General features: G+C 36.7%; 2 long non-coding RNA genes across 9 annotated transcripts; both read left to right on the top strand.

Moving 5' to 3' along the window:
* The first annotated feature begins 158 nt into the window (after positions 1–158).
* Positions 159–13,695, top strand: LOC110120275. 8 transcript variants are annotated; one of them, XR_007227529.1, is made up of 11 exons: positions 159–393; positions 522–1,076; positions 1,871–2,210; positions 2,288–2,621; positions 2,696–2,925; positions 3,054–3,608; positions 4,403–4,742; positions 4,820–5,117; positions 5,992–6,593; positions 6,902–11,348; positions 12,252–13,695. It is a non-coding gene; the product is annotated as an uncharacterized LOC110120275 (long non-coding RNA). The 8 variants fall into 8 exon arrangements; XR_007227535.1 differs by lacking the exon at positions 12,252–13,695 and having other exon boundaries at positions 173–393; positions 522–781; positions 856–1,076; positions 6,902–7,711; XR_007227533.1 differs by lacking the exon at positions 12,252–13,695 and having other exon boundaries at positions 174–393; positions 3,054–3,313; positions 3,388–3,608; positions 6,902–7,711.
* A 5,250-nt stretch (positions 13,696–18,945) lies between these two features.
* On the top strand, positions 18,946–19,733 carry LOC125386934. The gene is made up of 2 exons (XR_007227542.1): positions 18,946–19,113; positions 19,192–19,733. It is a non-coding gene; the product is annotated as an uncharacterized LOC125386934 (long non-coding RNA).
* Positions 19,734–24,599: the final 4,866 nt, after the last annotated feature.

Raw genomic sequence — 24,599 nt, 5'->3', positions numbered from 1 at the left:
ACCAATTTCGATAAAATGTTCAACATATCTGTAACTGAACAACGTCAACATCCTCCTACGTACATGAACTATGAACTTTCGCGCATTTAGAGGAAATTTAAAAATGCAAAATTGCGCAAAATATACATACATATATATGTAAACTCCCTAGAGTTCATGTAGGGTAGGGATTCTTTTCGTTTTACGGATAGCACGACAGGCTGTGTTTCATGGACAGAACGATTTTCCTTTGTTTTACGGACGGCCATTTGAAGAAACACGTTCTTCCCAAACGAACGGACAGAGAGTTACATTAGAGACAGATAAGGTTACAGAATAGTTATTTAAGATTTTAAAGACTGAAGGAGAAATATTGGTAGCTAAGGACGTTGAAAATCGATTCTCGATTTTCAGGTAAACATTGTATCAAAGACTTGTTATTTCCCGTGTAGATAATTTTCGTTATTTATTGTTATAGACGCATATTAATTGTTTATTTTTGTATTTTTAATTACTTCATAATAAAAAAACTCGATTTTCAGACTTCAGAATCGATCCCTGAATTATCCAATTATTGAACCTTATAAATCGACTTTCCCTACGCCATCTTGCTGAAAGTTAACCTACGCGTCGTCATGAACGAGAACGCGAAACAGTAGAAGATACAGAAGATATAGAATCTATCAGAAGACCAGAAGACGAAATATGCTGTATTTTCCCCCCGGAATATCAAGAAGAAAAGTACCATCAACAATTATTCAGTTTACCTATAGCGAAGGAGGTCGCAAACAGTCTAACCAAGGTAGGCCAATGTAGAAATATTAAACTCACAATAGATGACGAGACAGCAACATTGTATATCAATACGGATTCAAGCTTCGCATTCCGAGACATTGTCTTAGAGGAACCAGAAATAACTCGCACAAGAAAAGCAAAGACGGAAATTGACATGGTAAAACTTCTAGAGACTCTCAGAAAATGAGATAAGAGGGAAATAGAGGAAATAAACTTCAATATAGAACAATTTGAAGGAACTCGAAGAGCCACAGACTGGATATCGGAGCATGAAGAGGAATGCAAAAGATACAAAATAAAAGGTAATGAGGGATAAGTCAAAGGTTTAAGAAAGTATCTAGGAAAAACAGCAGAAAGATGGTACCAAAGGAATCTGCTGAAAGCTGAAGGACACAACTGGGAAGATTGGAGGAAGCATTTCTCAAAACTTTTAACCGTTTGAGTGCTGTGGGCCCATATAGGTGTCTGGTGAAAGCTATCAGTAAGGACTAAGGATATATATACTCGTTTTCTGTAAGTGACTGGCATGGACTAAGGACACATGTATGGGTTTCTCAATTGTTCCAAACACCTACGTAGAAGTAATACTATTACATTTGTGTGAAATAAATATAAATGCATTCCTTATGGCATTAAAAAAAATGCCAATAGTGTCTCCTTATTGTTGAAGTGATCACCACTTGTAAGAGAACTCTACATATGGTTTTGTTAGTTTTCTCAAGCACTGAGATTTTCACATACAATTAAATTATTAACTTGTGTTCTATTTACTAAATTTAGTTTTCTAGTTTATTACCCAAATTCTAGTTAATTGTAAATTTCAATGTTTATAATAAATAATTAAAAATAATTTAAAAATTTCTTCAATCATTTAATATCGCGCAAAAGAATTGCTATAACTTATAACGATTTGTGCTTTGAATAGTCAATCAACAGAGTTCAATCTACCGAAAAATTATTTCGTCCATAGCGATCGTCAGCGCTAGATACGCGCCGTAAGTACGGACGGCATAGGCCGCGAGTATTCAGCACTCAAAGGTTAAGAGTAAAGGTTGGTCGGTAATACGATATGCTTACAATTTTATATACCTTTCAGGTTCGTTCATAGAATATGCAATAGAGAAAGGACGACTAATATTGGAGGTAAAAGAAGTAAAAAGAAGAATGCCTGAAGATGTGAGGGTGCACCTGATTGTCATTGGATTACCTATCGAAATCCAAGATAAAATCGAAAGAGAAAGTATACAGTCAACAAATAACCTAATGGGAATTTTGGGACAATATGAAGATTGGAGAAACTGATTTCATAAAAATTATCCGTGCAGATCGATACCCAGTAATGACATCCAAAGAAATTCGAGTATGCGAGAAAGAAGAAAATTAAATTAATTTTCACCTCGACTGACTGTCCATCCTCCAATGGACTAAACGAGAGGGTAAATCAGACATTAGTAAACAGGATCAGATGTAAGATCAATTCGAAAAAAAAAGAGAAACTGGACAAAAATCGCAGAAGAAAGCGTAGAAGAGTACAATAACACCAGACACAGTGTAATGGGATTTGCCCCAAATCATTTACTGTATGGAAAAATGATTGAAATCCTCCCTAAGGGAATAATGGAGAATATGAAGAATACTTGTCGAGTGCCACCACAGTGATATAGTCTTCACCCACAACGGAAACAAAGTGAATAGAAATAAGCTGGAAGAAATTAGGAAAGGACCTCTCAAAATTCTAAGAAGGATTTCAAACTTCATATATGAAGTGGATAACGGTAATCGGAGATCTGATGGGAATTTCTTCCACTCAAGTAAGCTGATCCCTTATAGAGAAGATAATTAACGATGTAATTATCAACACGAGGAGGGGAGATGTAAACACCCTAAAGTTCATGTAGGATAGAGATTCTTTCTGTTTTAGGGGTAGCACGACAGGCTGTGTTTCACGGATAGAACGATCTTCCTTTGTTTTACGGACGGGCATTTGAAGAAGCACGTTCTTCCCAAACGAATGGACAGAGAGTTACATTAGAGACAGATAAGGTTTCAGAATAGTTATTTAAGATTTTAAAGACTGAAGATTTAAGATTTAAAGACTGAAGGAGAAATATTGGTAGCTAAGGACGTTGAAAATCGATTCTCGATTTTCAGGTAAACATTGTATCAAAGACTTGTTATTTCCCGTGTAGATAATTTTCGTTATTTATTGTTATAGACGCATATTAATTGTTTATTTTTGTATTTTTAATTACTTCATAATAAAAAAACTCGATTTTCAGACTTCAGAATCGATCCCTGAATTATCCAATTATTGAACCTTATATATCGACTTTCCCTACGCCATGTTGCTGAAAGTTAACCTACGCGTCGTCATGAACGAGAACGCGAAACAGTAGAAGATAGAGAAGATATAGAATCTATCAGAAGACCAGAAGACGAAATATGCTGTATTTTCCCCCCGGAATATCAAGAAGAAAAGTACCATCAACAATTATTCAGTTTACCAATAGCGAAGAAGGTCGCAAACAGTCTAACCAAGGTAGGCCAATGTAGAAATATTAAACTCACAATAGATGACGAGACAGCAACATTGTATATCAATACGGATTCAAGCTTCGCATTCCGAGACATTGTCTTAGAGGAACCAGAAATAACTCGCACAAGAAAAGCAAAGACGGAAATTGACATGGTAAAACTTCTAGAGACTCTCAGAAAATGAGATAAGAGGGAAATAGAGGAAATAAACTTCAATATAGAACAATTTGAAGGAACTCGAAGAGCCACAGACTGGATATCGGAGCATGAAGAGGAATGCAAAAGATACAAAATAAAAGGTAATGAGGGATAAGTCAAAGGTTTAAGAAAGTATCTAGGAAAAACAGCAGGAAGATGGTACCAAAGGAATCTGCTGAAAGCTGAAGGACACAACTGGGAAGATTGGAGGAAGCATTTCTCAAAACTTTTAACCGTTTGAGTGCTGTGGGCCCATATAGGTGTCTGGTGAAAGCTATCAGTAAGGACTAAGGATATATATACTTGTTTTCTGTAAGTGACTGCCATGGACTAACGACACATGTATGGGTTTCTCAATTGTTCCAAACACCTACGTAGAAGTAATACTATTACATTTGTGTGAAATAAATATAAATGCATTCCTTATGGCATTAAAAAAAATGCCAATAGTGTCTCCTTATTGTTGAAGTGATCACCACTTGTAAGAAAACTCTACATATGGTTTTGTTAGTTTTCTCAAGCACTGAGATTTTCACATACAATTAAATTATTAACTTGTGTTCTATTTACTAAATTTAGTTTTCTAGTTTATTACCCAAATTCTAGTTAATTGTAAATTTCAATGTTTATAATAAATAATTAAAAATAATTTAAAAATTTCTTCAATCATTTAATATCGCGCAAAAGAATTGCTATAACTTATAACGATTTGTGCTTTGAATAGTCAATCAACAGAGTTCAATCTACCGAAAAATTATTTCGTCCATAGCGATCGTCAGCGCTAGATACGCGCCGTAAGTACGGACGGCATAGGCCGCGAGTATTCAGCACTCAAAGGTTAAGAGTAAAGGTTGGTCGGTAATACGATATGCTTACAATTTTATATACCTTTCAGGTTCGTTCATAGAATATGCAATGGAGAAAGGACGACTAATATTGGAGGTAAAAGAAGTAAAAAGAAGAATGCCTGAAGATGTGAGGGTGCACCTGATTGTCATTGAATTACCTATCGAAATCCAAGATAAAATCGAAAGAGAAAGTATACAGTCAACAAATAACCTAATGGAAATTTTGGGACAATATGAAGATTGGAGAAACTGATTTCATAAAAATTATCCGTGCAGATCGATACCCAGTAATGACATCCAAAGAAATTCGAGTATGCGAGAAAGAAGAAAATTAAATTAATTTTCACCTCGACTGACTGTCCATCCTCCAATGGACTAAACGAGAGGGTAAATCAGACATTAGTAAACAGGATCAGATGTAAGATCAATTCGAAAAAAAAAGAGAAACTGGACAAAAATCGCAGAAGAAAGCGTAGAAGAGTACAATAACACCAGACACAGTGTAATGGGATTTGCCCCAAATCATTTACTGTATGGAAAAATGATTGAAATCCTCCCTAAGGGAATAATGGAGAATATGAAGAATACTTGTCGAGTGCCACCACAGTGATATAGTCTTCACCCACAACGGAAACAAAGTGAATAGAAATAAGCTGGAAGAAATTAGGAAAGGACCTCTCAAAATTCTAAGAAGGATTTCAAACTTCATATATGAAGTGGATAACGGTAATCGGAGATCTGATGGGAATTTCATCCACTCAAGTAAGCTGATCCCTTATAGAGAAGATAATTAACGATGTAATTATCAACACGAGGAGGGGAGATGTAAACACCCTAGAGTTCATGTAGGATAGAGATTCTTTCTGTTTTAGGGGTAGCACGACAGGCTGTGTTTCACGGATAGAAGGATCTTCCTTTGTTTTACGGACGACCATTTGAAGAAGCACGTTTTTCCCAAACGGACGGACAGAGAGTTACATTAGAGACAGGCAAGGTTACAGAATAGTTATTTAAGATTTTAAAGACTGAAGATTTAAGATTTAAAGACTGAAGAAGAAATATCGGTAGCTGAGGACGTTGAAAATCGATTCTCGATTTTCAGGTAAACATTCTACCAAAGACTTGTTATTTCCCGTGTTGATAATTATCGTTATTTATTGTTATAGACGCATATTAATTGTTGTTTATTTTTGTATTTTTAATTATTTCATAATAAAAAAAAACGCGATTTTCAGACTTCAGAATCGATCCCGGAACTATCCAATTATTGAACGTTATATATATAATAATATAAAAAATAGTTAAAATATTCAAAGTACTATGATTTCTCTAATACTTGTTAGGTAAAACAATTTTCTACCGAGGTTCTTCTCTCTTAATTGCATTCTCGAAAATATGAATTTATATAAAAATCCGTAGTCTAGTCTAACTGATATAATATGTGTTGTTTAAATTTTACTACAGGCCCAGATAAAAAAGACGTAAAAAGTGACCTTTACTTCCTATTTCGAAATTCCAACCGTATTGCTATTTCTTCAAATTATCTTTACACGTCATCCAGTAATCTAATCTTTCTAACTTCCCCAAAAAGATGAAGTCGCTTGGCTGGATTTTAATAAAGTTATTATGTTTCAAGGAACGTGTGCTGATATTTGATCGTCATCAAGGAAGCCGTGCTTTGCTGTAATATTAATGAATCAGCGTATATTTATACTTGGGTAGATATTAAATGAAGATAATATATAGGATAAAGTGGAAGATAATATTTCAACAGATATCACAGAAATATAGTAGAAATATAGTACGATGATTATGATAATATGGACATGATACAATGGCTGAATGGATTTAATATGATTCTTTTAATTAATCGTGACGCTAGGTTTATCTCTGCATCGAATAATCAATTGGAACGTGGATATAAGGGTAAGAAAATTAAAATGGTGCGAGACAAGCGGTATGTAACTTTATAAAATTAAATCTGCTAAGGAAAATGTGCAATTTAACAGATGAAATAATTTATAATACACGCAACATGTTTATAAAATTTTTTTTATGAGACGTATTCAGATACAATACTTTCGTAAGCCCCTGTTTATTTGACAAGGTCTATAGCGTATTCACCGTTCTACTCTTTTCGCTAGATGCTGAGGGTACTCGATAATCGAGTGACTTTCGCGACTTCGAGTGATTTCACTCAACGTTCAACGAACAGCTCGAAGCCGAATACCAGGAATAGTAAGAAAGTATTTACGAATCATTTTAAAATTCTGGATAAATCACGTACATTTGTTAAAGATACACAAAAGAACAGTATTAAATATTCCAGAGCTACAAGAGGCTCCGCCCTTTTTTTTCTTAACAAGCTCTTTACTATTCGTCATGAGAATTTAACAGCAACAATTTGTGTCTCGCGTGACTTACAAAATTTTAGTAATAAGATCCAACTGTATAAGAGAGCTCTGGAATAATTTATTTCGGGTTTATTTGCATCTTATTTAAAGGGACAAAGTCCAAAGAGGGACTGATACTCTCTTTTTTTCCAGTTTCTTCTACACAGAAAGGAGAAGCAAGCTTACCCTTCGTACAATAAATAGAAGGAGCTACATACGTTTTTAATCGCGAAGATCGCGGTAAACTTACGAAATTTGGAAACGTCAAGGGTATCGTAAGGTTTCTGTGAATCCTTTTTATGGATTCCCGTGAGTCTCGATTTACTGCCGCTTTTCGTATTTCTTGTGCGTATTAAAGGACCTTGCACGACGCAATCTCAGCGGAAAATCTTAGCAATAAAACGTCCAGCTGTTAACCACAACTGGCATTGAAAAATTTGGAAATGTCGTAAAAGTCCAGATTGTCGAAGTAACACGTGCACGTTGTTCAAGTAACATCGTAAAAAACAATTTAGAGGAGACAATTATTATAATAGAATTTCTCGAATAATTAGTATGACGTGTGCCATGTGAATAAATAGTCGTGTTTGATGTGGTATTATTAGTTTCCAATCAAATTTAACTGTTCTTTTGGCAATCTACGTAAGAGATTCAAAGCAAACATATCCATCGACTGTAAGTATTTATTAAACATTTCTAAACTCAAAATAAAAGAGGGAGAGAGAGAGAGAGAAAGAGAGAGACAGTAATGACTCGCCACTTTTTATTTTGCTAATCTAAAATAAATTTATTCAGCAGTTTACCAAGGCCCACCTTTACCTAGTTTGATGCAAATGAGAAACGGTAAGTGTTAGCAACACCATTTCCAAGAAACTTGAGGTACTATGTCAAACTTAGTTGACACGAGAAGCAACCACTGTACGCTTAACTGACGGTCACGGAATACATTACTTCTTGATACAATCTTCCTGCTTGATTTCCCTTTACCTTTGATTTTCTCCTACCTCTGGAAACCACTTTGGTATTTAATATTAACATAGTTCTTTAGATGGAACAACTAGCTCTCTCGATAAACTTAAATATAAATAGAGAACTTTGTTACGAATTTAATTTTAGAACAATTAGTGGAATGTTTGTCAATCTGCATTCAAAGTGAATAAAATTCGCGTTATGGAATTATTCCTTTCATAAATAAGCGAGTGGCTGCCGATTCAGATAAATTGAAAAATTAGTTGCGAAGAAGTAGAAAATGTTTTTTTATTCCCGTAGTTTTCTTACGCCAGGTGAATTAAAATTAACAGAGTTTTCTTATCATGCAGATTTCTGCATGTTCATCTAATAAACTGGAAATTTGCCGCAAGCGGCAAGCCACGCCAATTCGCCGAAACTCTTATCGAACAAAATAACTAGAAACTTCTTCCCTCGCTCTACTTTCCATACATGCGCTAGTTTCTCTATACATATTCGTTTTTCCATTTTTGTTGCAAACGCTTCTTCGCTTCGATGATCATAGGTTGATAAATCAAAGGCTTTATTCGAACTTATTCCAGTCGAATTTTTTCCTTAGTTTTAATCAAAATTCCCTTCCATCCGTATTAATTTTGTCACGTATAAGCAGCTGAGTTTAATTTCGCTCTTCGTGCACGAACTACAATTCGTGAAATACAATTTATATGACCATCAACTCGACGGTCCACATTTACACGAATTTTTTCGACCGTATTTTAAATGCCATGAAATATCGGACCTAGGCAGAATATAATTTCTATCAAATTATTCGCGTACATTGCAATATTATTCGCTGTATTTCTTTGCACACTATACATAGTATCGGGTAAAATACGATGGTTCATGAAAGTGTTCGGAGAATTATCAAACCACTTGTACGTGTGTCGTATAAAACATTTCGAAACTTTATTAGCATTGTAATGAGACTGTAATGTTTGAAAAATTTTAAATGAATATGAAATCTACTCGCAATCGTTTTGAGGGGTAGTTTCATGCATATGAATTTTCTGTTTGAAGAAACAAAGGATGATGTCTAATATAACGGAAAACGACTGTTCAAATACGTCGGTGCCTTTTATGAAGCTCGTAATCCCTTGCTCGTAAACATTTTCAGATTTCTGTCAAATTTTCCCAATATAATCGCCAGTCTTTCTTTTGATATAGGGTTAATCAAGTTTTAACATGTTTCGTGCAACACACATACTACATTGAGGAAACTCGTTAATGGATAATTTACAGAAGAATATTGTCTCGAAAGCGCGATGCAAAGAAAAGACAGTGGTTCGACGATAATTCAATACGAATTACTCGTGAAAATGGATGCACGTTGTTAATTTAAAACGACGTTAACAGCATCGTGATCACACATTGTCGGACCCAAGGCATTAATGTTTAAAATTAGAAAACCACTTGCAAGTCTGGCTATATATTCGCGTGTTAGAACACTCTGGCCGAGCAAAAAATGTTTGCCTATCAATTATTCGCCACTTCTTCTGCTGCACGTATTTGCGTACATATATGTTGCGCTCTATTTTTTTACCCCGCACGACAAAATCTTTTTCGTATGGTTCATGAAAAATCACACTTCTTGTGAACTCATAATTGGCAGATTTCTCGGTCAAGTTGATCCACAAACACATATTTCTTAAAGATACGTATACAACAATTAAATGTAAACGGAGATTTGTTTCATCTTCAGAACACCATAAATCATCTTAATCTCAAAATTATCATAAATATTGGAAAGAATACTCTACTTTGGTTATATCACATATTTTTCAATATTTGTCTGCATTTTTGTATCTTTAAATTTTTCACAAGTTCGATGATTCGTCATAAACGAAATATTTAATTGTCAGATCCTTTTGTATCCTTCGATTATCAAATTATTTTCAATATTCCGCACTACTTTTTATTCTATATATTAATTATCGTCAAATCTAAAAGTCTATCTAAAAATCTATCGTCGAGAATTATCTCGTAGTTTTTATTTCGGACCGATTTTCCGTTAAAAATTATTAAAGTAACTCCTCTGTAAGCTGCACATGTGCTTGCAATTATTTCTAATGATATTAGAATTTTACGAACGCTTTCGTGTTTGGTCATCTTGTAAAATAAAGTCGAACGGACTTAACTCGATGTGTCCTGTTTATCGGTAACTCGATTCGTCAGAGATTTCGTAAATAATACCTTTTACTCTGCCTTCCTCTTTCCACCACTGTAGGACTTTGGCCTTCGTAGATCCGCTCCGCTTAAATTCGCCGCGTTTCACACGCGTTCAGTTCTGGCAAGTTCACTCGTTACGTTGTCGCAACCCGGTGCTTCGTCGTTTCACGTTCCTTAGACCTTCAAGTCGACGAGATACTCTTCTTTGGCATTCAAACAAGAATCTATGGAACCAGAATATAAGAAATTAAAATGAAAATCAGCCGGCCGTAAAGAAATTCAGATTTCCATGAAAAAATTCGAATTTGTTTCTTTATTTACCACTGTGATAAAATGGTGGAGATTAGTAGGAAATCACTTAGCCGAAACATGAAATATGAAATGTCAAAGCTTGTTAATCTACGTATTACTTTTCTAACGTTTCTATCTATTATCGTGATTGCTATCGTACGTCTAATACTTTTTATTATTATTACAGGTAATTATTACTACAGGTAACTTTTTCAAATAGGGTGTTTAGAGTAGGTCGTAATCATTTATTGTTACAAGGAGAAAATCCACCGATGGATTCACTCCGAGATATCAATTCGTCGAAATCGACAGCGCGCCGTAAACTGAAGCGGAACTGGGATTCGCTGAGGATCCACGCTCTCTCGACGCAGTCGCAAAACACGATGCATCGTTTTGTCTACTCTTTCTCCTCTTTCGACGCCTGACATTGACTGAAGGGCGCGCCTCCTCGAACCACCCGTTTTTTTTTTTCAAATCGTAATCAAAAACACACCTATTCGATCTAGGAAGAATGTTCACGTTAATCTATTTCTCTGTTCAACCTTTTTCTACCATATACTACAATCAACCACCCAATATTCCAATTGTATTTTTGTCAAATCAACAAATTCGGTAAGCAGATTCCGTACGATGAATTTCCTTGTATACTGAATGATGTAATTTAATCGGAGTTAATTAGAAATTCACGATAGACAGTCACGTTGAATTGTGGATAAATCATAACTGAAACATCTAATTATACAATCGGTTTAATTACATTATCATGGATGCAACATTCGTGTAAATGATATAATGAATTAGGAGTACACATAAACCGCGCGAGGATAAATATTCCGCGCCAATTTGGAATCGCTGAAGAGAGCTCGCGTTCATAAGTGGCAATGATTTCCAGTAGGAATGCATCTGTTGCATTTGGTCGATCTGGATTAAATCAATACGACGCAACAGTAGCCAAACAGAGGCGTTATTTATTTTGCATCCTCCACCGTATTTTTCTTTCAGCATCGTCACCGATGGTCACTCCGGCGGATTAGCCACGCCAGGAATTTCTAGAATCGACCAGATTACGACTACGCAGCGCCGCGTTTCTTGTTGCGTTTGCGAATCCACTTGGAATTCAATTAGAATTCCTATGGTAAGTGACAACAACCAACAGATACACATCGAACCGTGACGCATACAGTTGTAGAATTTCACGAAACGATTGGTAACCGTGTTCAGAAGAAAGAAAAGCACGCTAATTCTTCAGTCTGCAAGATTCGATAGTTACGATCGCCAGTTGTACACTGTTATACCGTGAATTGTGTACGAACGCGTGACGAAGATTTCAAGCATTTTGTGCTGAAATAATTGCTAATCGTACTGCACGTAGAAAAAAGAAATACGCAAATTTTTTGATATTTGAGTTTCGATAGTTGTGGATGGTGAAACGTTTGTAGATTCAATAACACGTGGCAAGGATTTCAAGTTTCTCCTGTCAAAACGATTGACGACCGAACGACGACGACGACAAAACGAAGGAAGGAAACAAAATTCCGGCTCTGAGTTTCGTTAGTCGCGAAACGTTCGTAGATTCGTTAACATGTGACGAAGGTTTTTAGTTTCTCGCGTAGAAATAATTGGCAAATGTGCCAAAAACATAAAACTTCGCTAATTTTTTAGTTTTAGAATTTCGTTGGTCGCGATCTTGGGACGTTCGTGAACGATTCATTAATATGTAACGAGGATTTCAAGTCTGCCACGTCGAAACGAGTAACACGAAAAGATAAAATTCCGCTAATCTCTTAATCTTCGAGTTTCGTTGGTTGCGATCGCAATTCGTTCGTACACGGCTCGTATTGTGGATCGATGGTGAGATAGGAAATTGCGTTAATTTATATATTTGGTTAATTTGTGCTTTCGTTGGAAATTTCGTAGCCTTTGCTCGCGATTAATCGACGAATTACTCTAATATGCTTCGCTTCTAAATTACTGTAAAAATTTCGCCGCATATACCAATGTAATTTCGGTCTATCGGGAGTGTCGATCAATTTTACAGCGTGAATATAATTCTGCAAGTGCCGAATCATCTACCACGCAGAAATGGATCCTGTCGGTATACAGCTGCTACTGGAGGTCCGTTTGATCGATTACGATAAAAAGACGGACTTTTAATAAAATTATAGAGCCAGGAACAGGATCCATTGAAAGGAGAAGATCTTCGTTCAACAAGCTTCGAGGTAAGCAGAGATATTGACTCGCCGTTGTAACAATTAATCCTATTAATTCTCGATTTGCTCGATGGTTCCTTTTCCTCACTGATACTTGCGATTTGTCCTTTGTATCGTGTTCACAATCGTTTCGTTAAAGTCCTGATAAATTTCAGTGCATTTAAATTCAACTTTCAACCGTTCAATTCCAAACGAAATATAAACAGAAGCTTCGTGGTTTTTATATATTCAACTCGTTTGATAGATATTTATTTTATCCTTTTTATCTCGGTTTAAAACGTTGATGTTTTTGTCGTCGGATTAACTAGATCAATTGACAGTGATACGTATGTTTACAGATTCGTGTTTCGTCATTTCCTGTTTGCTATCTATTTTTCCTTTTTTGTGTTCCATTCATTTTCTTTTCCAATTATATCGTCTCTACTAAACAAGCAAACAGAAAGGGAGAGGTAGAGAGAGAGAGAGAGAGAGAGAGAGAGATAATTTTGTGGTATTTTTGGAACAGCATCTTCTTCAGGTTATCCGAAATTTTACCACCCTTCCTTCTGTCACCAAGTTATGATTGACCCTGTTCCATCCAAACGAATAAAATGGGCGCCCCGCAATCACTGTCATCTTCATAACCCACATGCTTCAGCTACAAAACGATAGTGGGTTGTCCAGATTTGCCGCTTATTTACCAATCGTTATGCCATCCTGTCTGGTTTGGTTAAGTAGGAAGCAAATAGGGATACCCTAAGCGGGTTTGGCGTTTCGTTGAAATTGCTATAAAGGTATACACGGTACAGTCTGGTCTCCGTGCCAACGCAAAAGGAAAATACAGCATGAAAGGAAAATACATTGGTCGATGAATGTCCCGAGGGAAGAGGAATAAGACCCGTCGACGCAAAATCTTAATGGATTTCGTGTCTATCTCAAAGAAAGCTTGTAATAATCGAATATACTAAATACCACTAACATTATGAGATATCTGAACGTGTTTCAGTGTTTATAAAAAAAGAAAACATTTGATATTTTATTTTATGTGCTCAGCAGTTCTAAAGTATATAGACTTTATAAGTATATAGACTAGGTATATAGACTAAGTATATAGACTAGTATATAGATATAAAATGTATTTTAATCAAAGAGTTATTTAAATGAACCTGCAAGCTTTTTATTCTTTATAATTGCCATAACTGCGTATAATAGAATATTACGATACAATTACATTGACATTTAGAAACCAATATGGAATAATTAATATAAATTATTAATAATTATATATAATGATTAATGGAATTATTAATTGCATATCTGCTACTATTTTGTAATTACGTATCTTCAGATTTTCCAATTTGCAATATAAATTAAATTCAAGAGCAAACTGGGTATATCCAAACTTAATTTTCCCCTCCGTTTCAATTTTTTAAATATTTGAAAAATTTCTAATTATCGATATCTCGTTTACACTGTACAATTCATTATACTATACGCCCATGAAATGAAAGGTTTGAAGTTTTCCCAATAGAAATAAATGTTTGAGGAAGTATAATTGTATGAAACGTTAAGGATCGAGGATCTAAAGAGATCATTTAAATGTATAATTATTTATTGATTCTACAAGAAACATAGTCAATGCTGTTTCCGATTTTTAATTTATTATTGCGTACATTTCTGTAAAATTCTAGTTAACCAAAAGCGTCCAGATACTTGTGAATGGTAGTGTATGTACTCTAGTAACGAAAAAAAAAAAAAAAAAAGAATAAAGGAAGCTAACAAGGAACGAGGGAAAAATGAATCAACATTTATTTTAAATTCTGTATGGTAACTTTTCAGTGCAGCCGCTCGAAGTTTCCCGCAATTAATTTACACGATGTCGAGTTAGTAGAACTTCGCCGCTGGTTCAAATCCATAACTTTCGGTATGACGGCTGTGGTTTTATCGCACTCGACGCGACAGTAGTTTGTACGTAGCCTATCTGTTGGAAATTATTGAAGAGGAATTAAAGCAATCCTGATGCGTGCAATGATTGAAACCTATTTTATTATCGAAGTTAAAATGTCTCGATAATAGTATTATGCCATTTTTCTCTAACGCTATGAAAAGACGCCTTGTTGTGTTTCATAGAGGTCGCGTGTACAAAAGAGAAACTAAAAACATAGGAGTTAATTGAAACGAAGTAAAACTGGGAAGTGTATCAAAGAAACCAAAATCTCGGTATATTTTTAATTATGTTAATTGAAGCTAATTCTATTATGAGCTACGAATGTTTATGCATATTTATATTTTTGATATAATTAAAGACATCAAGTTTAATTACAGTTTAATTAAAGATTTCGCTCACTGAACATTATAACGAGTACTATATCTGAATATTTTATATTATACTTTTGTTTATTGTGTTTTACATAGTTATATATATATATATATATAACTATGTAATATATATATATATATATATATATATATATATATATATATATATATATATATATATTGCTCCGCGCGTTAAGAGTTATGCATAGTTACGAAGGAAACAATTCCGCGGTCAATTTCGGAATCAAAGTGACATGGTATGTACACGATACGACCTATCGGGTTCGATGATGCCATTTTCACGCTACAATCGATGCAATCAAGAGCATTTAAGTTGACCAGAGCGTCGTTGGAATACCAAACGATTCCGTTACCTTATGCCAACCACTATCCGTTAAATCGCAAACGTCGATTCGTAATATTCTGGTCGAAATGGGACAGACATTATGCAATTCACTCACAGAATTTTTCGAGATATTTGGTTTTTAGCAATCTTCATGTAGTTTCCGATTTTTTAGAGAAATTCTTGATATTTTGTTTCTTTTATTGCCATTGGTTAATTCGTAATAGATAGTTCAACTGACCAGAAATTTACGATATCACAACATTGTCGCACTTTGCGCGCAATCACCGTTATTCCCGATATATGGTAACTGATGTCCTCTCATAGAGTCGGGAATGGTATTCTAACAGAAATTCTGTGTCTGCGCCGTTCTAGTCGTAATTCGACGAAAGTATGCATTTCAAAACAGCAAATCTCATGAAAGAACAGGTGTTATTACGGTAACATTTTCCTCTCATCGAATTCCAATTGAAAATGTCAAATTTCTTTGCATGGCGCTTCCACAGGCATTCTTTCAGAAGTATATCCCTAATATTTTTTTTTCTAATTTAGCAGCAATTGCTAGGCTGGATTAACGATAGGTATTAAACTCATAAATAAGACCTTTACTACGGTTCACGGTACGGATATTGAATCCCCTGGTAAAACTTCGAGAAATATTGACAATACGTTTTATGTCTTTTTATAGTATTCCAATGGATATAATGTCCGCCATTTTTTTTCAATTTATGTGTCTTTAGGAACACCGGGAGACCATGATATATTCCAAAGTGATTTTATCCCACATATTTTTTCGAATTTAATTAAGTGATACTTTACATGCATAGAAATGGTATTTTACGATGGCTTAATAAAAATTTCCTTTTGGAACCATGAAAAAGTAGACGTTCTTTTAATATCCATTTCCTTTGGTTATATCACGTAAATAAGTGCCATCTATGCTGCAATTTCATCGTAAAAGCAAGCCAAACTTTTCAGTTGAGCATTCAACGAGAGAGTTGAAGATAGCTTCCGTTAGCTAACACTACCTCCATCTGGTGGCCGTTACATACATTATTCCCAATGCGGGAGATTCTGATCGATGAAACCCAGAATCAGCGCGCTCCATTATCCCTCCTGGATAAGAACAATCGCACCTTTCTCTACCGCAAGAGTAAAATACCAACGATAAAACACGAATCTGAATATCCCACATGTCTTCCATGAAAAGTAAGCTTTGAACACCATCTGATACACGCTTGATCCAGGAAAAACAAGCGAAATTTTTGCCAGCTTTTTGTTACTGACATCTACGAAACGACACACTTTAGCATTTGCTGGCTGTCCGTAATTTGTCGAATAACTTTCGAATTAACCATGCAAATTTTACGCTCGACGTGATTTGTGTGCTAGTTTTAAAGTTACTCACTCGTACAGCGATAATACCTCAAAATTGCTCCTCGCTAAGTTTACTTACAAAATTGCTATCTCGCCATACAACGGATTAAACCGACAGATCTATAATCGGCTTATGTTTGTACCGTGATAAAAAAGTTTGCTCGTATAATCGGTTAGCCAAACGAACGAGGGCGTAAGGTCCTCGCGGCGCCTGTTTCGCTGTGGATTCGTTTAGTGCCGCAAGAGAAACAAACAGTTGCTTTTTCCGTCGCAGTAAATTCATTCGTTTCACGGATCACTGTGTAGCTATGCAAATACGGCCAGGTGGGAAAAGCACGAAACTAGTTTGAAATGGTAGGCAGTTTCTTTGAAAGACCTATGCCCCACTCGACCGGAATTATAAAATCAGAGTCGAGTGTTTGCACCAAATATTTGGTCAGAGAACGAAATGGCAGGGAGGAGAGAAAGAGAGAGAGAGAGAGAGAGAGAGAGAGCGAAAGAGAGAGGGATGGGGAGAGGGGCGAGAAAACGCCTCCATTCGAGGCCACACGGTGTACACTTCACTGATCCATATTTCAGAAGACGGCCAACTTTCGTGTATTCAAAATTCAAACACATGTTCGAATCGAGTCGCGAAACTCCAATATCGAACCACCGGGACGATATTTCATATTCCATCAACAAGTCTTTTCGAATATTACATTTTTATTTGCCTCCTGGTGTTATGTAACAGCATGTTCTGTAATTCAAGTCGAGTGGTTTTCCCAGATACGAAAATTGTATTTGACGTCGTTCAAGGGAACACACTAACTTTAGAGTTTGAAACAGTGAATTTGTTTTTTGTAATTTTTGTGAAATTACTGATATCAGTTCAAATTTGTGACAAAATTACGGAAATAAATACGCGGGAAATTCTTAATTTTTATTCTAACATTTCTCTTAGATATTTTCGAAACTATGGTTCTTTACCCGGTCGTTATAACATCTACGGAACTATCGGTGAATTTGTTCAAGAAGGAATATATTTTACACAATGCACTCTACAATGTAGAACAGGATTTAAATCATGATTTATTCACTTATTCACGACTTCCTTATTCTCTCTCCATCCTCTTTATTGCTTAATCCTTCATTGTGTCATCGGTATTTAACAATTTGCGTATTATGTGGTTGAAATAGCGGTTCAAGTAACCGCAAAATGAGTTCCATTTACCACTGTTGAAGGCGATTAAGAAATTTTAATTAAGGCCAACTACGATGGTACGTATGGACGTTTGAATATTCGCACAGTGGATAAATTCCCGGCGACGAGGACTCGTTCAAGCATGTCAACTCTTTATCTTAAACCGTTTTAATTACGATGGGACACGGAGTGGAATCCGCTAAGTCGATATGTGCAGATGGCATTGACGTGCAGCTCAATACAACTACGATCACGTGAATGAAGTAAGTCTGTTCGTGGCTCCTTATTCTACTGCGAGAGTCCTTGCGTTTTGAGTATTCTGAGAAGAATCATAATGCAACGAAACGTAGCTATTACCACGCTTTTTAGCTTCAATAATTCTTATACAAGGTATTTTCTATTTTGTCGTTAAAAAGGTAAGGGAATTTTCAAGCGAAAATAAGAGAAATCTGTTGTAGCGAATTTCACAGTAAACGCTTTATTACAAAGTTATCAGCCAATATCGAACACAGTTTGAAATATAAAATATGCGCATGGGAACAAATTTGTTGTTGCAGAATATATAAAAGTAACAACGCAGGAAGAATTAACACAACTAATTAATAAGTTAGTTGTTGATATTTGATAATATTCTCGCGATATCTTCAATATAATAAATTTGATTTATTTATTTATGATTTATGACGAGTTGGTCGACTATTTTTACACATTTACATTTGTGGGAATTTTCAAGCTGCAAAAATACACAGAATATAAAACATAAAAAATGTATTTGAGTATTTTATTTACAAGTTCATGTCAGGTCTTACTAACGAAATGTTGTTATTTGTTATATTTAATAAATAAAATAATTCTCTACCTCGGGTGCATTTTTAAAATCAATTTTATATCCATAAAAAATATGCATTTGCATAAATAGTTTACTGCTAAATTTTATGTAATATCTTTTTCTTATTTTCACTTGTAGATTATGCTCTCATAGTTTGACTAAAAAAATTTTACGTTTTACACACCCTACGTGCGATACATATATCACATAAGCGAATTATAACTCGGCTAACATTTCTCACACGTTAATTTGGAAAAATATCGGCGATCGTACAGCAATAGAGTCAATAGGGGATCTTTTCGCTTGAAAGATCGACGAGCAACTCTTTAATTCGCTACAATCTGCAGTTGTTTCAATATTTAACCGTATCGTGATACGTTTTAGTCCGTTTGTATACAATCTGTATGAAACAGAATCATAAAGCTTTTAATCCTGTTCAAGCAATCTAATGAACCATAATGGCATGCATTCCTTTATTGTGAATTCTGCCGTAAAAACAATAGATGTTATGAATATTTCTCATACTCTTTCTCGATTTACGTGCACATGGATTAATAAATATCTATAATAATTGTTTCGAGAACCTAAACACCCACGGAAGATATCAATTTGGGCCAGAAAAAGAACTCCACCAGTGAAAAACAGCATCGATCTCAAAAAGTAAAATTCTAGCAGTAAAAAGAAAACAGCACACGCGTAACAAAAAGGACGATCTAACAATAAAAATAAATGTTTAAGTGGGCGTAACAATATCAGGAGGATTTTAGAAATGAGAGAGACACTTTGACGATTACGAATAGAAGAAATTACAACAATACCAGGAAATAGTAGAAAAACCAACGTAAAGATACAAAATCAAACGGATATCATCGATCAAAAGGCGCAGAGATTGCTAAAAGAGATTGCAACGATAAATGAAGGTATTGGAGAAGAAAATTCTATCGACGAAAGAGATAGAAAGAAAGAAAGAACGTGAAAAGGAGAGGGGCGAATTGCACGATGTCTTGACTCGGAAACGATCTGCAAATTCCTAAGATATTTTGGGGTTTATAGGGGCGTATGCCAGAAATCCAAGGACGACTTAAGGTACAATGGAATTGAACTATAAAGTTTTCAACGCGAAAGTACGATAGTACCATCTACGTATACATGTTACACATCGATATCATGTTATGCGTGTAACTGAATGTCGCTTGCATCCACCCATCACCTTCTGCCATTACAATTATATTAACTTTCCATGAATATCATCGCAATAAATCAAGAATCTATTTAATGCACCGTAGCTGTAACATTTCTATGCGAACTTATATTCAGCGATTCCTTATCGGTAGAATATATTAATTTCCTTCGAGATCTGATCGATGGAATGAATTATGCTTAGTTACCGCGTGACGGCCACCTCGACATCAACGTGGTAAACGACGTCAATGGTGAAACTCGATCAGGTTGATCGAAATCGAAGGATCACCGATTCACAGGGGTAGCTTGCTATATCGCGACCGGTCGACGGCGGGTGGGGGTTGCTTCCTGGGACGCACTTTCTGGTGTGGGTAGAGCAACCACCGCCAGTAATATCGCGGTGACGAGCAGACGCGGTTGACTTCTACCTTTCTCGCCGATTTCTTGGTTTTCGTTCAGTATCCGCTACGGCGACCCTCGAAACGACGTTCATCAATCGTAAGTAAATTGTCACTATTCAACGACACATAAATTCCTCGAGACATTTGAAACTTCCCTCCCGGATTTTCGCTCCGTTTCTCACTTTGCCTCCTTTTGTCCTTTCGCGCGTCTTGTGTGATCAATGTCCCTATGTGCCAAACCGTTGGTTTGTGACACACCTTTACGCGTCCCTCGCTCGCTGCGCTCGCTCGAAAACTATAGCCTAACCTAAAACCAATCCCTCTTGCGTTCGTAATTCGATAAGGAGGCGACTTCTTTCAAATTTGCTAACGTGTCGGATCGGTTGTGAGGTTGGACTAGATTTTTACGAACGAGCGGAGCGAGCGAGCAACGATTACAATTTCCAAGCTATACATATACCTTATTTTGCCTTGCATATATTTCCTGTTATTGCCAAATTTTCTGAGCGACTTCGGACCACACGTTGCACTGTATTATGTGGAAATATTACTATTTATGTAAAACTATTGATAAACTGTAAACTTTTGTCAGTACGCAGTTCGATAAAGACTTCCGGCTCCTCGGGCTGGTGCGAATATTTCAATGTCACAATGTGCCAAACCGTTGGTTTGTGACACACCTTTACGCGTCCCTCGATCGCTACGCTCGCTCGAAAACTATAGCCTTACCTAAAAACAAGCCCTCTTGCGTTCGTTATTCGATAAGGAGGCGACTTATTTACGATTTGCTAACGTGTCGGATCGGTTGTGAGGTTGGACTAGATTTTTACAAGCGAGCGAGCAGCGATTACAATTTCCAAGCTATACATATTACTTATATTGCCTTGCATATATTTCCTGTTATTGCCTAATTTTGTGAGCGATTTAGGACCACACGTTGCACTGTACTATGTGAAAATATTACTATTTATGTAAAACTATTGATAAACTGTAATCATTTGTCAGTACGCAGTTTGATAAAGACTTCTGGCTCCTCGGGCTGGTGCGAATATTTCAATGTCCCTATGTGCCAAACCGTTGGTTTGTAACACACCTTTACGCTTCCCGCGCTCGCAGCGCTCGCTCCAAAACTATGGCCTAACCTAAGACCAAGACCTCTTGCGTTCGTTATTCGATAAGGAGGCGACTTATTTCAAATTTGCGAACGTGTCGGATCGGTTGTGAGGTTGGACTAGATTTTTACGAGCGAGCGGTACGAGCGACCATCGACTACTATTTCCACGCTATACATATACCTTATATTGCCTTGCATATATTTCCTGTAATTACCTAATTTTGTCAGCGATTTCGGACATCACGTTGCACTGTACTATGTGGAAATATTACTATTTATGTAAAACTATTGATAAACTGTAAACTTTTGTCAGTACGCAGTTCGATAAAGACTTCTGGCTCCTCGGGCTGGTGTGAATATTTCAATGTCCCCATGTGCCAAACCGTTGGTTTGTGACACACCTTTAGGCGTCCCTCGCTCGCTGCGCTCGCTCGAAAACTGTAGCCTAACTTAAACCAATCCCTCTTGTGTTCGTTAGTCGATATGGAGGCGACTTATTTCAAATTTGCTAACGTGTCGGATCGGTTGTGAGGTTGGACTAGATTTTTACGAGCGAGCGGTAGGAGCGAGCATCGACTACTATTTCCACGCTATACATATACCTTATATTGCCTTGCATATACTGCCTGTTATTGCCTAATTTTGTCTGCGATTGCGGACCTCACGTTGCACTGTACTATGTGAAAATATTACTATTTATGTAAAACTATTGATAAACTGTAAACCTTTGTCAGTACTCAGTTCGATAAAGACTTCCGGCTCCTCGGGGTGGTGCGAATATATCAATGTCCTCATGTGCCAAACCGTTGGTTTGTTACACACCTTTACGCGTCCGTCGCTCGCTGCGCTCGCTCGAAAACTATAGCCTAACCTAAAACCAATCGCTCTTGCGTTCGTTATTGAATAAGGAGGCGACTTCTTTCAAATTTGCTAACGTGTCGGATCGGTTGTGAGGTTGGACTAGATTTTTACGAGCGAGCGGTACGAGCGAGCATCGACTACTATTTCCACGCTATACATATACCTTATATTGCCTTGCATATATTTCCTGTAATTGCCTAATTTTGTCAGCGATTTCGGACATCACGTTGCACTGTACTATGTGGAAATATTACTATTTATGTAAAACTATTGATAAACTGTAAACTTTTGTCAGTACGCAGTTCGATAAAGACTTCTGGCTCCTCGGGCTGGTGCGCATATTACAATGTCCCTATGTGCCAAACCGTTGGTTTGTGACACACCTTTACGCGTTCTGCGCTCGCTGCGCTCGCTCGAAAACTATAGCCTAACCTAAAACCAAGCCCTCTTGCGTTCGTTAGTCGATATGGAGGCGACTTATTTCAAATTTGCTAACGTGTCGGATCGGTTGTGAGGTTGGACTAGATTTTTACGAGCGAGCGGTACGAGCGAGCAACGATTACTGTTTCCAAGCTATACACATTCCTTATTTTGCCTTGCATATATTTCCTGTTATTGCCTAATTTTCTGAGCGACTTCGGACCACACGTTGCACTGTATTATGTGGAAATATTACTATTTATGTAATACTATTGATAAACTGTAAACATTTGCCAGTACGCAGTTCGATAAAGACTTCCTGCCCCTCGGGCTGGTGCAAATATTTCAATGTCCCCATGTGCCAAACCGTTGGTTTGTGACACACCTTTAGGCGTCCCTCGCTCGCTGCGCTCGCTCGAAAACTATAGCCTAACCTAAAACCAATCCCTCGTGCGTTCGTTATTGAATAAGGAGGCGACTTATTTCAAATTTGCGAACGTGTCGGATCGGTTGTGAGATTGGACTAGATTTTTACGAGCGAGCGGTACGAGCGAGCAACGATTACTGTTTCCAAGCTATACATATACCTTTTATTGCCTTGCATGTATTTCCTGTTATTGCCTAATTTTGTCAGCGATTTCGGACCTCACGTTGCACTGTACTATGTGGAAATATTACTATTTATGTAAAACTATTGATAAACTGTAAACCTTTGTCAGTACGCGGTTCGATAAAGTCTTCCGGCTCCTCGGGCTGGTGCGAATACTTCAATGTCCCTATGTGCCAAACCGTTGGATTGTGACACACCTCTACGCGTCCCGCGCTCGCTCGAAAACTATAGCCTAACCTAAAACCAAGCCCACTTGCGTTCGGTATTCGATAAGGAGGCGACTTCTTTCAAATTTGCTATCGTGTCGGATCGGTTGTGAGGTTGGACTAGATTTTTACGAGCGAGCGGTACGAGCGAGCAACGATTACAATTTCCACGCTATACATATACCTTATATTGCCTTGCATGTATTTCCTGTTATTGCCTAATTTTGTCAGCGATTTCGGACCTCATGTTGCACTGTACTATGTGGAAATATTACTATTTATGTAAAACTATTGATAAACTGTAAACTTTTTTCAGTACGCAATTCGATAAATTGGAAATTGGGTTCGAAATCAAGCGTAGATTAAACTAAAAGTGAGGGTAAGTTTGTGTAACGATACTCTGCTCTATTGATATTTCTAGGTATGTGTGGAATTTCTGGCGCCCAATTCAAAGATAAAAGCTGTACGTTCGATCGGTAAAACTGTCGATCAACTCCTAACGTTCCGACGCAGTTACGTTGCACAAAGTGTACATTTTAATCGATAAACTTGCATGTATCGCGTAAATGATGTTTTTGTAAAAACGGTGCGTGCTTTTCATCGATTTTATTGGCTACGGGCAATCTGTTCCATAGAGTCTATTTAGATTAAACTACAGTTTTTCGTCGCGTGAGACCAGACCGCAGCATCTAACAATGCGATGTCTATAGTCACGTCATTGCATTACACGCCCCCCTCGTCGGTTAAACGATCAATTTTAATTACGCGCACGAAATTGTGCCGCTAATTTAACGAGTAACTGACATGCCAGATCTCGTCACTAATCTTCTTGTTCGACACTCAACGATGTCTCCTTCGTTTTATTCAAATTGTATGCAAATACGCGTTGGATAGTTATCGCTCCGACGAAGTTACCGCGCGGACCACGACATCTATGTTCGATATCAACGTGAAAATTCAACGACACGAACTTTGAATCGGACACAAGAGGTTAGGAATTTGCAGTTTGCTTTGCATTTTCTAACTAATATAACTAGACACAAGCTGAACTATCTAAGGATGATAGAGCGGATGTCTATTTCTGGAAATTGAATTATTATTTTATCGCTAGATAAGAAGAAACATTCACTGGCGAATACTCCCTTACACTCACGCATGCACTAGCTGTACACACATGCACATATCTTAACCTAAGCCTACGTGTCTCGTAAGAACTGTACCATCACGTTGTTGTCTGCTGATTTTAAAACTAAACAGAAGCTGTATTCCTTTAAACTATTTAGAATGTAATATTTATCCTAACTCATACATTAACGCTACAATTAATAAATTCAAAGAACGCCGTGTCGGGG

The sequence above is a fragment of the Bombus terrestris genome, unplaced genomic scaffold (assembly GCF_910591885.1).
Source record: "Bombus terrestris unplaced genomic scaffold, iyBomTerr1.2, whole genome shotgun sequence".
In the NCBI taxonomy this organism is placed as follows: domain Eukaryota; kingdom Metazoa; phylum Arthropoda; class Insecta; order Hymenoptera; family Apidae; genus Bombus; species Bombus terrestris.
Note: the sequence above shows the minus strand (reverse complement) of the source record. Positions and strands in the feature narration are given on the sequence as shown.